This window comes from Centruroides vittatus, unplaced genomic scaffold (genome assembly GCF_030686945.1).
Source record: "Centruroides vittatus isolate TY-2023 unplaced genomic scaffold, ASM3068694v2 contig_76, whole genome shotgun sequence".
In the NCBI taxonomy this organism is placed as follows: Eukaryota; Metazoa; Arthropoda; class Arachnida; order Scorpiones; family Buthidae; genus Centruroides; species Centruroides vittatus.
Genome location: NW_027122492.1, coordinates 126,643 through 143,313, shown reverse-complemented (window position 1 = coordinate 143,313; position 16,671 = coordinate 126,643). Strand labels below are relative to the sequence as shown.

General features: G+C 37.0%; 1 long non-coding RNA gene across 1 annotated transcript; it reads left to right on the top strand.

Annotated features, from left to right (window-relative positions):
- Positions 1-242: 242 nt before the first annotated feature.
- LOC136981460 (uncharacterized) lies at positions 243-1,147 on the top strand. The gene is made up of 2 exons (XR_010881712.1): positions 243-907; positions 979-1,147. It is a non-coding gene; the product is annotated as an uncharacterized lncRNA (long non-coding RNA).
- The last annotated feature ends 15,524 nt before the right edge of the window (positions 1,148-16,671 follow it).

Below are 16,671 nucleotides of genomic sequence, written 5' to 3'. Positions count from 1 at the left end.
GGACTTGGTCTCTGCCGAATGTTCGGTGTCGTTGGAGACCGTCGAGCGAGAGGCAGCGGGTGGTGACGACCTCCCCCAGTGCGTGTGGCGTGGCACGCTCCCGGAGGCGGGAGAGTTCTGAGTCCATTCCACTTGGCCAAGGTCGTCAGGGATCAGCCAGCCACAGGCCTTGTTGTGGAAGACGTACGAAGTGACAGCAGCTCCGACTCCTCTTTTTGGGTTTCGTTGTTACTTCGTATTTTCGCGATGTCTGCCTCTTCGTCCACGCTCGCGACGTCGTCGCCATCGTCTTTCGGAAGTCGGAACGGGGAAGAATCGGAGGAGAGCGCCGCCGAAGTCGAGGGACCGCGGTTTTGTTGCTGCGGGTGGCTGCGTTTCCCTTGGCCTAGGCGGTGATCATCTTCGATTTTCCCCAACTCGTCCTTTGCACCCGGATGCGACATTCTGACCGGATTCGACACTTTTCTCCCGGACTCGACACCTTTTCCCGGACGTGACTGTCTCCTACTCGGACGTGACCCACGGACTTGTCTCCCGAACGTGACACTCGATAGACGACAACGGATTTGACTCCCGATTGTGACCATTCAGACGTGACACGTTTACTCACCGGACGCGACATTTGACCGACCTTTCTCCCCAAACAGCTGTTACGAGGATTGAGCTTCCGGTTAGGTTAGGTCAGGTCCTTCGCTCTCCTCATGACACTGTTCGGGAAGAAAGACTAGCTGATACAGGTAATAATGTTGACCTTAGATAATAAATGAATGAACTTCTTTTTTTCTCACTGTCTTTGTGTTTTGTAGGAACATTTGGGAGGGAGAAGTATCTCCCTCCCCAACTTTACCACGAAGAGGACGAAGTGGCCATTTATCGTACAAGTGAATATTTTCCGAAGTCTCCGATGGTAAGAACTCTTTCGTTTCATTTTCAACACATCTTATTCTCGTACGTAATTTACTGTTTTTCTGTTTTTAGACATGCCGAAGATGTTCTTCGATCACACACACACACACGGACATAACATCACTGTACACGAAGATATACACCGTTTAACCTTTACTCGAATTCTCGCACTCACGCACTTACACGTCAAGCGCCTCGTTCTGTGTATGTAATTCGACACAATGAAACAACCCGAACACTCGCTTCCCACAAATCCAACCCCTGGGTCCTCGTCCCGGGAAGTGGAAACGCCAATTTTAAAGATTAAAATACTTTAAATTGGCGGCCGAAGGGGCTCTGGTAATCACACATCTTGCATGGATTAAATGGAATTTCACACATTAGCATCAATAATCGTTTTGTGATGAATTTTTCTGTTAAATTTAGTGTGGTAAGAAATTATCTGCGCACAAATCTCGCTCGTATTTCAGTATTGCTAACTCGTTAAAGATCTTCGTGTTTATCGTATATTTCATCATACTTGCAAGCATCATGGCAGCTGGTTTTGTTCATCGAGAACTGTCTTAAGCTGGGAATTGATATATTTATTCACATTTTATACGTCGCGGGCCGCAAAATATATGAATGCGGCCCGAGGACCGCAGGTTGCTCACCCCTGCCCTAGACCATCACTGACGCGCAATTAACTGATGCCTCTGGATGTCGGCTTCTTACAGCAACGCAGCTTCCCTGTCATCAAATGTCACGGCACGCCACTGAGGCAAAGAAAACTGCTTTGGGAAAACACGTGCGTCTTTGGATTGGATACGTACTGAAAAGCAGTGGTTGTTTTCTTCCTGTGATAATGAACCACAGCTTTCTGCCACCCGAAACTTCAAAAACTAACTATTGTGTGGTCGGTTGTAATGCTATCTATATTAGTGCGCCGTCAGGTACAAAGTTTTATTCGTTCCCGAATGAACAATACCCTGGGAGGAAAGAGAAATGGCTGGCTGCAATTTAATTCCTGGGGTTAATTATATAATGAAGATGTGTTGCATTCTAACCAATCTCCTGTTATAAAACCTTAGTTGGCTCTATTTTAAATTTAGTTCTCTAATGTAAAGTTTAGTAATTTTTTTTTATAATATTATTTTGTTAATCTGACAGATATTAATTGGCATACGATGTGATATTTGAATTTAAGAGATCTGTGGAAGAAAAGAGTAAGAAGCAAAATTAGTATTTTGAGGAAATGAAGGTAAAAGTTCTCCCTGTTAATACAATACTATTAGCTACTGCTATGGTCCTTATTGAAGCTCCTTTACATATATGGTTAGTTACAAATTTCATTATTTACCATGCAATGAATATATAGTTTACTTCTTTCACACCACCCTTTAAATTTACAAAATTAAGAGTATAATATATATCAGAATATTAACACTGCTCAGTCCTAATGATTTACAGTCACTTCTCGACTTACGACCAGTTCGACTTACGTCTGAAGTTGCGGAACCGAACCCCGTCGTAAGTCGAGAAGTGACCATACAGCATTGACTAATGCAGGCATTCTTTGACCGTAAAGTGCAGAATGTAGTACGTATATATTATATATTATTTAAATATATAGTTATAAATAATATATAAATTTATAATTTATCAAATTTCTATTTATTAAAATATATATAGTGTTACATGTAACATATAAAATTCATACAGGATAAATTCATATATTGTAAGAATGCTATTATTTTTCAACAACAATCAAATAAACAAAATGTTGAAACAAAAGTAATAAACACGAAATACTAAACTTTAAAATTATCACATTGAAAAATCACTGGTAAGATGATCATCACCAGAATCTTCCTCACTAGAATGTTTTTGTATGGTTTCCAAGTGTAACATTTTATCGTTATTGCTTTTAAGTAGCTTTTTTGCTATTAACAGTGCTTCACAGGAATCGGTAAGAACTCAATTTTGTAGTTTAGCTTTTATTAAATTTAATTGCAAAAAAAAAAAAAAAAAAAAACGTTTAACTGCTGAATGAGGAAGCGATAAAAACATCTATTTACTGCCAAAGTAAAGTAAAAAAATATAGAAATAAGAAAAAAATGAATGTTTTGAAAGGTATTAGGATTTCACGAATAGTACTAGGAACATGGTGTTGGGTATCTTGGTACTGAAACAATTAAAAAGGTACTAGATTAGTACAAAAGTACCAGATGCAACAACACTGGCGCCAGCTTTGTAGCCCCGATTCTGTTACCCGGCGTCGCCGCTAGAGGCGCCTGGATCTAGTTTCGTCGTTCCTTCCACTAGCTCTATAGGGACCAGTTTCCCATAGAAAGTCCTCTCTGCAGATCGCCACGAGTTGTTTTGTGTAGCCTTCTGTCGACAATTTGGGAAAATTTTCATATACTTTAATTATTTACGGGCCCACCATCTTAAATCTTAGAAATCATTACAAGTTTTTAAAAAATGGATTGATTTACAGTGTAAATACGTTGAGTAAATTGTCTTCTTTTTAACTCGTGTTCATCTATCCTAGCCAATAAGCGTTCATGTGTTTAATGCGAAAGATGCCGTCAATATTTCGTATGCATGGAGGTGGTGTTATGAGAAAAAGCGTAAACAACACTAGCATGTTGCTAACGTTTCTACACCAGCAAATACATCGTATTATTTATTTGTGGGAATGTAACAATATTTTTATCACTTCGGTAGCATGTACGGCGAAAATTAGTTTCCAATTTTTAAATAATTTGAAATTGAAAATAATTTTAAACACGTTGTTCGAATTCCACTTTCGAATTTTATACTGGTCAATGGCCTGACGATGACTAAGTTTTGGTCAAAAACGTCAGTTTTTATCTAAAGCTATTCGTACTGGGATATAAAAAAGGTTTTTAATGTGTTGATTTATCTTTCCCAGGGATTGTGCGAAAAGTGAGTATTAGTCACACGTATTCACAATTTATAATTACAAAGAACAGCACACGTACACACCTATTCGTTCGAGAATCGTCGCACATCTGAGGGTCTGACCCTGCCTATCGTTCTTTTTAAGCGCTCGTCTTTGCTCTTCCCTTTCTCTTCTCTCTATCGCTCTAGTCCACGTATGCCTATGCAAACATCATAATGTGCGCGCACGATACTTCCGATTCGTTACTTTTCCGTCGTAGATTTCTCATTTTACAATTACGTGACTCATAGCCTGGTGATAACGGAGAAAAGAGACGGATAGGATGTCGGTATAAGTCACAGTTATGATTTCACGGATTCGAGACAGCGTGCACGGGCGAAAGCATGGGGCCATTCAGGTTACCAAGCTTAGTGATTTTCATTACAAGCATTTGGCTTTCCGAAGTCTACGAGAACAATTATTTGGCATTGACGGCCGCGAATTTCGCGCCAATAAGTTGCCACGACTTGTTCGATTATGTTATCGACTCAATTTCATATTTATTTTCACATTTTCACTTCGCGGTCCTTCTCTGTTCTTTTTCTGTTATTTAAACGTGTAGGTCATTTCATTGTTGTCCACATTTGATATCATCACTTATCACATACTGGCATGACGCTCGTCTGTCCGCTACAACTGTCAAGAATTAACGCAATTGGCGAAACATGGTGACATCGGGCCAATAGAGAGCAGGGCCCTTGTCATAATGCAGTTTGCGCGCCAATTTTCGTACGTTACCGAATATTTGGCCAAACTATTCGACATCAAGTCGAATAGTTTGGCCAAATATTCGGCTATTCGGCCACGCTCCTAGCCGAATATTCGGTATTCGGCCTGAGGCCGAATATACTATTCGTTGCAACATTAATGTATACGATATATATTTGACGAAAACTGTAAAAAATTGATACATTTTTAAATTTGATACATTGATTTTTAAATTGATACGTTTTTAATTTTCGTCATAAGTGCAAATGGTCGTAAGTCGAGGTGATCGTAACTCGAGAAGTGACTGTAGATCATTTTGACTTAATGTATTAATTCTGCACGTACAGCACGTATGTGTATTATCGATATTAGCGAGGTTGAGACCGAAGTTTTAAACGGGAAAACGTGTACGTCGGACGCCATTGTCAAACTTCTAGGCTTACAGGAAAGCGGCGCTGAACGTCCGATGTACACGTTTTCGCGTTTGAAGCTTCGGCCTCAACGTCGCTATTAATATCGATTTTTTTAAAAATAATATCGCACATTACTGGTTAACTTTGTACTGTACCTGGCGGCGCAGTAATATAGGTAACACTACAACCGACTACACAACAGTTACTTTTTGAAGTTTTGTGTGGCAGAAAGCCGTGGTTCATTATCACAGGAAGAAAACAAGCATCTCGTTCAGTTTTCTTTGCCTGCGCACAGGTGACGCTCAACTCAGTTCCACTAGCGACTCTTTAACCTCCATATTAACGAGATAGAGAGACGTCATTCGATGACTTCCCTGATTACTTAATCACGTGACAAAATAATATTTTATTACAATGAATATTTGAGTTTAAATCAGCACTATAAAAAATACTAAGTTTATAATAATAGTTATTAATATTTTATATTTACAAACTTAGAATCCGATCAAAAACGTAAATAACAGTTAGAAGAGAATCACGGGAAGTGTAAATAAAATGGCGGTTGCTTGAATAGTGCGTGTTACTTTATCAGAGAACGTTAAATTATTTCCCATTCGTTTCAATGTCGTAAGAAGCCGATTAGCATTCGTGTAAGTTGTAAACTCTTCTAAATTTGTATTATTTACTATAAAATGATTAACGTATGATAATGTAATAAAGTATAAGAAGCGTAGTGGTTTGGGGGGAGGGGAGCACGTAGCCAACCTTACCAGATAAAATTATCGTATTTCCCCCTTGATATTACCCAATTCTGCTTAAAATTGTCGTGCATTTATTTCGACTCTATATTCTTACGTCCGGTAAGATTCTAGGATCGGGAGAGAGGGGTGTTAATTTCCCAAACGGTAGACCCCCTGTGCGATCAAAACGTGGGCGACCCTTCATGAGTTACAGTTCTCCCCGTTCGCAAGAATTTTCCGGTTAAAGGGAATTTCCTTATCACCCTGTATATATATATACAGAAATAATGGAAGATTATAACAAAATATATATATACTAGCAGACAGCCCCGGCGTTCCTCGGGCAAAAGTAACGATAGCAAAGATTAAAATTATTATGTTATAGTCAACCTTAACCGTTTTCACAGAATGCAAGAATTGGGTTCCCCTGTTTCCAGACTAATTAGAGAATTTTTAGGTGGGTCTAAAAATATTTCGATTTCCCGCAAAAACGAAAAAAACTGCATCTACATCTTGCATGTTGCTTTCTCTTAACACTTCCATTGTTGATGGAAGTGTAAGACTTAATCCTGTCTCTCTTCCCCGTGGGGAGGAATTTCGAAAAATCCCTTCTTAGTGTGCATTCTCGTGATGTACCCTAACTGTGTACCAAATTTCAACTTTCAACTCCTAACCGTTTGGGCTCTGCACTGATTATTATTATTATTATGTTGGGTTAAGTGAGATATACTCGGTTAACACCGGTGGCTGTGTACTATGCCGGACCAAAGTCAAGGCATAGTAACCAAAACAGAAATTAAAGAAGTGTATCAGTGTGTGTGTCTGTATTCAGGAATTTTCTCACAATATGATGTATTCAATGTAGTGGCCTTCTGTAGAATGATGTATGTGTTTCTATTCAATTGTAACGTGCCCAGGCTTTTGTGTAGTGTGTGTGGTATGACACCTGTAGAGGAGAGAACAACAGGTACAGTAAGCACCCTATCCATCCTCCACAGATGCCTTATTTCCTGGGCGAGTTCTGTGTACTTGCTAATTTTTTCAGTGCATGCGTTTTGTATATTGTGAGTGTTTGGAATGGATATGTCTATAATGTATGTGAGTTTATTGTGTTTGTCAATGAGTGTGATGTCTGGTCTGTTGTGGTAAATTGTTTTATCTGTGATTATGGCTCTGTCGTAGTACATTTTGTGCGTGTTGTTTTCCAATACTGTCTGTGGAATGTACTTGTAGTATGGCTCGTAAATGTCTACTAATTTGTGTTTCTTTGCAAGCTCTTGGTGTATTATATTTGCTACTTGATTATGTCTGTGTAAATAATCTGTCTGTGCTAAGAGCTTGCAACCAGAGGTGATGTGTTGTATAGTTTCTGGCATGATGTGACATTTTCTGCATGTGTCATTTGTGAGTGTTGCATCTTTGAGTATGTGTTTTCTGTAGTTTTTAGTATTTATGACCAGATCCTGTATGGCGATCATGAATCCTTCCGTCTCCCCAGAGAGGAATCCCTGAGCTAACCAGCTGCTTGACACAGTTTTGTCAACAAAATCCTGGGCCAGATCATAAGGATGCCTGCCATGGAGTGCCTTTCGAGCCCACGATTGCTTAATGGTGTCTATGCTTTTTATATGTTGTGTTGTGTCCATATGATGTGAGTGTAAGTTTAATGGTGTGTTATTCGAGTCTGCTAGAGTTACTGCTTTATGTAATTGTGATGTTTCTTGTTTTTTATAGAAAAACTCTCGCAGTGACTGTATTTGTTTGTAGTGAAGGTTAACTATGTCAATCAGGCCATGTCCGCCATCTTTACGTGGAAGGGTTAATCTTTCTGTGGCAGATTTAGGATGATGATGTTTATGCTTAGTAAGTGTTGTTCTTATTTTCCTTTGGAGTTGGTCAAGATCTGTGTGAGTCCAATGTATAACTCCAAAAGAATATGTGAGTACTGGGATGACATATGTGGTTATTGCTTTAACTGTGTGTTTTGCATTTAACTGTGTTCTGAGAATAGCATTTAACCTACTTTGGTATTCTTTAATTAATCTTTGCTTTATTTGTGCATGTTCTGTTAGTTTGGCCTGTTGGAATCCTAAATACTTGTAGAGCTCACCCTCTTCCATGGATTCAATAATGTCTCCATTTCCAAGTGCAAAATCTTCTTTCTTCAGGATTCCTTTTTCTATGTGAACTGTTTTGCATTTATCTAGGCCAAATTCCATTTGTATGTCCTTGGTGTATGAATGTGTGATTTGTAGGAGTTGATAAAGTTGTTTTTGTGTGGATGCATAAAGTTTTATGTCATCCATGTACATGAGATGTGACAGTGTAAACTGTGTTGTTTTTTCGTGTCTGATATTGTAACCATATTGCGTGTTGTTTAACATGTTGGATAATGGATTCAGGGCTAAGCAGAACCAGAGAGGACTCAAGGAATCTCCTTGAAAAATTCCTCGCCTAATAAAAATTTGGTTTGTTTATATGGAAGTGTTATGAACCCTGAGATGTAGTGTTGTTCTCCAGTGCTGCATAGTGTTTTGGAAGAATGTAATGAGTGATGGATGTATTTTGTACATGTGTAGAATATGTAGCAGCCAACTGTGTGGAACACTGTCGAATGCTTTTCTGTAGTCTATATATGCCATGTGTATGTTTCTGTGTTGTTTGTGTGCTTGCCGTAGAATGACTGAATCTATGAGTAACTGTTCTTTGCATCCCCTGTGGTTTCTACGGCAACCTTTTTGTTGTTCTGTTAGAATGTCGTGTTCTTCAACATGTTTGTATATTTTGTTTGCGATACAGGATGTCAATAATTTGTAGAGTGTTGGAAGACATGTAATTGGTCTGTATTGTGTGGGGTCTGTGGTATTGTTGTTTTTAGGTTTCATGTAGGTGATGCCCTGAGTAAGAAAATTTGGCATGTCGTGTGGATTGATGATGATGTGTGTTAGGTGTTTAGCTAGTTCCTGGTGCAGTGATGTAAACTTTTTGTACCAGAAATTGTGAATGTTGTCTACACCAGGTGTCTTCCAGTTGTGTGTTCTGTTGACAGTGTATTGGAAATCGTGTATGTTTATTTCAGCACAGGGCATAGTTGGTATGTTGTGCAAGTTTCTGTTCTCCTCCTCGATCCAGCCTGCATCAGCATTGTGCGTGACAGCACTGGACCAAAGAGAAGACCAATATGTTGTGAGTTCTTCTTCTGTTGGTGTGCCACTGTGCTGTGTATCAGTGTTTGCTTTGTTATTAATTTGTCTGTAAAAGAGTTTTTCATTGTTTGTAAATAATTTATTTTGTTGTTTTCGTAGTGTACATGTTTTGTAACGTTTGAGTCTACGTGCTTTGGCAGCAAGTTTTTGTTTTAGTGTATCAATGTATTCTGTAATGTGTGTGTTGTGATGTTCATGTTTTGTATGTGTTTTTATTTTCTTGAAAATGTTTTTGAGCTGTTTTTTTAATTCGGGTGTTATGTTGCTTTTAGTGTATTGTGTCAGCCTGCCTAATTGCTGTCTAATGTCATTTATTTGTATTTCTATTCTTCTCTGCCAGGCAGGCTTGTGATAGTATTGTGTTTTCTGTGTATTTGTCTGTGACTGTACTTTCAGTCCATGGTGTGTCACTACTGTGACTGCCCCAGCATAAACTAATGTATGAATGTCTGCGAGTGTAGAAATTGAATGAATGTAGTGTGGTATTAAGTGAGTGTGTACATAATTTAGTGTTTTTCCTACTTCCTTTGACATGTTGATTTTTGGTATTCGTGGTCGTTGTGTGGGATCTGTGCCTGTATATTTAGTGAGTGTTTCCTGAAATATAAGTGAGAGCGTATTAACTAAATTCATGTCTATGTTATCAGTGATGGACAAAAAAGTGTCTGTAGTATCATTAGTGGTAATTGTTGTATGTGTGTTATTATCAATGCTTGTTGCTGGATTATCCTGACAGGTTACATGATCTTCATTAATGTTAGATGTTTCTGTCTGTTGATGTATTTGATCAGCAACCTGTTGTTTGATAAGTTCAAGTGTTGTTTGTGGAATAAGGTTGTTGTGTATAATTGTTCTTTTTTGATCAACAACCCTTTGTTCAGTGACAGTGAGGTGAGGATATTGTTGTGTGAATTTATGGTGTAGTTGTTGTCTGTATGCTGTCATGTTTGTTTCAAGTTTTGTGATCGTGTAATAAGTACGGATGATAAACTCGTTCATTTCTACTGTCCATTTCATCCGTTGGCGTGGTTTTCCAGCCTTTGTGGTCTGTGGATGAATTGCCACAGAAACACCAAGGCTGGGTTGGTTCCTCACATCTGTTGAGGGCATTGCAGTAGCCATGCTTGGGCCGGTGCTGCTTTTGCCACCGGTAACCAAGGGAGACTGTGGCCTATTTTTCGAACGTGAGCCTCTGCCTAACCCACGAACGCGGACCTTGTTAACCCGGGCGACGTCCGAGCCGGTATCACACTTTGATCTAGTTATTACCATAATAAATATCTCCACAGAATGTGGGTGTGGTCACTCTTAGCTTCATTTCTCCCCATAGACCTTACTGGCATGGGTGTCCCTACCAGGAGCTTGTGCTCCAGCCTGCATTACCCTATGGATCAGTAAAATTACTGGGCTCTCCCACCACGACCAGGTGGTGACCACGGAAGAGTTATTATTATGATAATAATAATAATAATAATAAACTCGTCTCAATTATATATATAGATATTATGTGTGGATTGAAACATTTACAAAATAATAAATAATAGTAATTTTAACAAATTATTTATTTGGAGCATATATTTATAACCGATATCTAAAAATATTTCTGTATGCTTTAAGAAATTTATTATGAACAAAGATAAGACAATATTTATTACAAAGCTGTCAATTGACATGCAGATAAGCCTGGTGTTTCTCGGGCAAAAAACGTCATATTAGTTTTCAAATAAAGTATTTTAATTTTAATTTCAATTTCACAGCATTTTTTTATATACGATGTTAGTTGTTTTGCCTTCTTTGCTAAGAATGGCCAAATCTTTAGCAGAACTAACTCTGGAGCATGCAACATAAAATTGACCATGTGAGAAACAATTCTCTCTCAGATCTATTCCAGCTTTTTTCAAAGTTTGCCCTTGTGCTTCATTAATCGTCATAGCAAAACATAATTTGACGGGAAATTGAAGCCTCTTGAATTGGAATAGATAATCAGTTGGAACTAAAGGAATGCGCAGAATAAATACTGATTCACCAACGCTACAACCAGTAACAATAGTTGCTTCAACCACATTTTTATGTAGTGTTTTAACTTGTAGCCTCGTACTGTTACATAGTTTTGGAGGATACAAATTTCTTAGCAACATGATAGGAACTCCAATTTTCAAAGTTAATTTATGGAACGGAATACCAGAAGGGTTCAGAGTATTTAGAAATTCAACGGGATAATTTACAGTCTCTTCTTTTTCTAAAACTGAATCTATAGAACTATACGTCATTTCATCTGCGTCAAATTTTTGTAATAAAAATTCATTGATTTCTTGAGCTCTATCATTCTTCGGTGATAAAATTCCTCTCTCCTTCAGCCATGAAATTGGTTTCTTTCACAGATTTACTAAGTCTGAATAGATGTGTTCAGTTAATGCTTCCAAATCGCCAGCTAACTTGCACAACTCCTTAGGAATGGTAATATAACCTTCTTTTTCTTTTAATTTTCCATCTCCAATTTGAATTAGTAAATCTGCAAACTCTTTCGCCTTAGCATCTCCATTTAAATAAACTCTCATATTAGTTATCAAATGAAGTATTTTAATTTTCAACCATAAAGAGGACGACTTTAAACAGGCATTCACCTCATCAGCCCGTGTACCGGTTGGTACAACAGGTAGTGTTTGCCTAAAATCTCCACATAACAAAACCGTTGCACCGCCCATCACATCATTATTATGTCGTAAATCCTGGAGCGTTCTATTTAAAGCTTTAACTGCTCCTTTATGAACCATGGAGACTTTATCCCAGACAATGATCTTACGTTCCCTCAATACTTGAGCTATGGCACTTTGTGTTGATATGTTGCATACCAAGTCTTCAATTTTAAATTAAATGGTAATTTAAAAGCGGAATGGGTTGTTTTTCCACCTTCAATTAAAGTAGCTGCAATTCCAGAGGATGCAACGCCAATTGCAATTTGTTTATTTACTCTTATTTTGGCAAGTATCAGATTTATTAAGAAAGTTTTTCCTAGTGTGTACAGGCACGATGAAGTGACGTTTATTTTTTTTCAACACTAGGCTAGTTGAATCTTTATTTAGTTAGAACGTGTTTTTCTACATCGACGTTTCGGGCTTCAGCCCCTCATCAGCTAACTAAACATATATAAAAAATATATTTTCTACATGGCATAAATAAAAATCAAAAAACTAAAAACTCACATAAATTCTTTGTAGACCATACCTTGCTTTTGCATGGGTACTATACACACAGCAGAAATCGGACGACACTTAGGCTTTACATTTTCAATATCAATTTTTTCTCGCAACTTTAACTCCATAAAAACCAAACCGTTTTTTCATTTTATTACATAAATGTAAAGCCTAAGTGTCGTCCGATTTCTGCTGTGTGTATAGTACCCATGCAAAAGCAAGGTATGGTCTACAAAGAATTTATGTGAGTTTTTAGTTTTTTGATTTTTATTTATGCCATGTAGAAAATATATTTTTTATATATGTTTAGTTAGCTGATGAGGGGCTGAAGCCCGAAACGTCGATGTAGAAAAACACGTTCTAACTAAATAAAGATTCAACTAGCCTAGTGTTGAAAAAAATAAACGTCACTTCATCGTGCCTGTACACACTAATCAAACACAACACGGTTTCGACAAAATCATCAAAGTTTTTCCTGTTCTGCCTGGAGCGTCTAAAAATATTATATTTCCTTTTCTGGAATTAATGCTATCCATGACTTTGTCAAATATCTTTCTTTGATCATCATTGAGCAGTGGTTCATTTTTGGACACCTTTTCTGATTGCTCAATTACATCAAACGCCAATTCCTTTAAATAGTCGTGATTTTGAATTTTATTATTCGATCACTGAGGCTCTGGTAGTCCATATTCATTTATTTGCAATCCTCCCATTTCAAACAAAGTTTCTTGTAGCAGCAGAAGACACTTGTTGTAAACCTCATTCATATCAATTTGAATGTTCAACTCCTGAAACTCACGATTCAATTGATGCTTAACATCTTCACCTAGATAATCCTTATATTTATCCCATAATTTTAGGGGATCAGACAATTGGCAAAACATTAGCATTGTAGCAAATAGCTTTCGAATTTTCTTTGGAGAATCGCAAAGACTTGCCTCTTTCAGTGTGTGTTCCCAGTTCTTGTCATCTAGTAATCTTAATGTTCTACATGCATTTTCAAATGTAGGATGAACTGTGCTGTTAACAGCTTTTAGATCTAAAAATGATGTAGGTCCTCTTACTTCATGTAGCAACATGCGAAGATAATAGCATTCTGCGTTGTTTGGGTGTACTGTATAAACTCTACCTATGACATGATCTTTCTTAATGTCAGTGTGATTAGATACATTCATTCCCTTTTTTCTTCTTACAAATTTACCATTTTTCAATACGTAGTATGCTGGAATTTCGTTATATAAAAGCGTTTTGGCAAAATCATCAACCTTACACAACTCAAAAAATGCCAAAAGCATTGTTTTTGGAGGGCTACTAATTTTGTTTTGAAGAGTATTTTTAGTAAAATAGACCCTTTGACCATTTTATAGATGTACAGCAAGGTGCGTGACGGGGAAAATGTTCGTGAATAGGAAATCCTAAGATTCTCCAAGCAGCACGAGAGCTACTGATATAGCGCCCAACTTCATATTTAGTAATCTCGTCATACTTATTTTCAACTTCAAACGCAGCCTGGTCTGAACCCTTGTTAATGTACTTCGTAATGTACTTGATCAATTTCACCGAATTACATATTTCCTATGTTAAAAGTGCGACTTAACACTGGACTGTATGGAACCACCCACCTGTTATCAAGTACATTATTTTTTAAAGTTACTGTAAATCCACCATCTTCTGCTGATCGTCTTCTATATTTCGGGAAACTGTCAAAACCATATTGTGCTTCTTTGGAAAATGGTTTGGGAAAGCCTTTACTGCAAAATCCATCCTTCATACATGGAGAATTTCTGTTGAATGAGCCACATGGGCCATGAATCATATGTGCTTTCACAATTTCGTATAACTCAGGGTCTTTCTCAGGATCTGGAATTTCGGCACTCACAATCATGTCAATATCATTAGGATTAACAGATTCCTCTAAGAAAAATAAATTATGACTATGAGGCAAGCCTCTTTTTTGCTGTTCAATAGTTGACATATAGCTTTTACATTTTCCAAAAATAGCACATTTAGTCATTAGTTGCATAAATTTCTTTTGCTTCAAATGGAAGACTCGTGCAATTAAGTCGTTACAATCTTGAGCTTCTTGGCTAAAAAGCAAATTACCTTTAATTTTGCTCCACTATGGATTACATGTAAATGTAATAAAAAGATCTGGTTTTCCATAATGGCGTACATATGCTAAACCATCCCGAGTTCGCTCATGCATATACCTATCACCTGCATGAAATGTTGCTGGTAATCAGCTTTACTAATAGCATCTTTGAGATGCGCGTAAGTTTCTACTTGTAACCTGGTTTGGTTTCTTCTGATATAGCCAAGATGTTCCGTTTCAATTTTTGCATACATATCAACCAAAAACTGATTGAACAATTTTTTATAATATAGTATGTGATTCTGTGAATTTTCTCTAATCATAATTCGGTACGCATAAAAATCGGAAGCTGATACTGTCTTTGTAAGAGGAAGTTTACTAACCGGATCAACTTGAGGAATATTAACACAATACCCATCTTCTCCATAGCAAAAAAGCAATGGGTACTGTAATGTATCATAAGAGTGATGTGTTTCAGAAATCCGCATCATTAATATGAAATACGTAAGCTTTTCATCAGTTATTTTATTAGAATTGAGCAGTTATAATTCAAAATCTCTACTCATATTATTAACGCCAATTTTGAGACAGGAAAAAATATACCTAAATAAATTTAATGGGAAACTTGTGCCTGATGTTTTTTACATATTTCTTCTATGTTGGGACATATACAAGACAATGCCACCCTCATTTCTTCCTCTAAATTTGTCAGTCTTTCCCTTTAACCAATATAAAATCAACAAAATGTGGAAAACCCAAGTTCACATAAATATGAATGTAAAACAATAGTAAAATTTTTATGGCTTTTTTTTGATATCAGTGGATATTCTTGTTGGACCGATATCCAGAATTCATCAAGATTCGTTTCAGCATGTTTGATTTTCAAGGAGCGGTCAGATGACAAGGATATAAGCTCCTCTTCCTCTGAGACATTAAATTCAGAATTATTATATAATTCTTTTGAAATAAATGGATTCCTAACCCAGTCATATTTATCCGTGTCGAGAGAAGGAAAATATTTTCTTATGTTGTTTTCTAATATTGCTAAATGTTCTGATATCAAGGAAACAATATCGGTATTATTATATACGGATGGAAACATACTGAGATTATTTTTTTCTACTCTCTTTTTCCAAAGAATGATCTTCTTGTGGAAAACTGATAGTTTGTCTGTTGATGTTAAGATGTTTTTGTGTACACCTTGCATGATAGTATTCACAGTGTTCAAATAATTAAATATGTCCGTTAAATATCCAAGTTTGGCACACCACATATCATTTTTAAGATTTTCTGCAAAGCACATATTTTCTTGTTCGAAGAAAACTATCAATTCCTTTTTCAGTTCCAGTACACGAAAGAGCACCTTTCCTCGAGAAAGCCACCTGATTTCTGTATGAAAAATTAACCCTTCATATTTTGCTTCCATCATTGCACACAGTTGTTTAAAAATTCGGGATTTCAACGGTCTCGCCTTTATGTAATTTACCATATTAACAACGCTAGTAAGAACATCTTTTAATTCTGCAGGTAATGTTTTTGCAATAAGCACTTCCCTATGTAAGAAGCAGTGGTTTATATAAATCTCACTGTTTCGTTGCTTTGCAAATGTCACAAATCCTTTGACTGAGCCTGTCATTGATGGTGCTCCATCAGTGCAGATTCCCATGCATTGTTCCTAGTTCAAATTCAAACGTTCAAAGTAAGAATTGATAGCATTATAAATGGCTTCTCCAGTCGTCCTTTCTACTAACTCTCTGCAACACAAAAATTCATTGACTATTCTATTTTCTTTAACAAATTGAATGTATCCAAGTAAAATGGCTTTTCCACTAATATCTGTTGATTCGTCAATTTGAAGAGCGAAAGATGTATTGTGAACTTTACTTGCAAGTCTGCTTTCAATGTCACATGCCATATCAATTATTCTTCTGTGAATGGTATTATTTAAGACTGGTATTTTCATTACTTCTTTTTTCGCATCTTCCCCAAACATAATACTGGCAATTTCGGAACATGCTGGTAAAATGAGTGACTCGGCTATGGTATGTGGTTTTTGTTTCATAACTACTAATTCTGCTATTTTGTATGATGCTATTTGAGATTTATCTGATAATTTCACAATTTTATTGAAATAGGTTGCTTGTTTGTTTTTTGTAATTAAAAGTCTATCAAAATAATTTCTACCTTTTGAAGTAAGATTTTCCTGTTTAGTTGTAAAATGTCGTTTCAACTTCGCAGGAACCATTGCGCTATTAGCTAGTTTAAATCCACATACACAACACAATGGTGTTGGACAATTTTTATCGCCTGTCCATGTAAAGCCGTAATTCATATATTCTTCCATGTACTGACGATTAATTTTACGTTTTTTTGAACAGCTAGGCTTTCCTTTTAAAATAGCAGCCTCTTCAATCTCATCACTATCGCTTGAACAAGTATCGTGATTATGTTTCCGTGTGATAAAT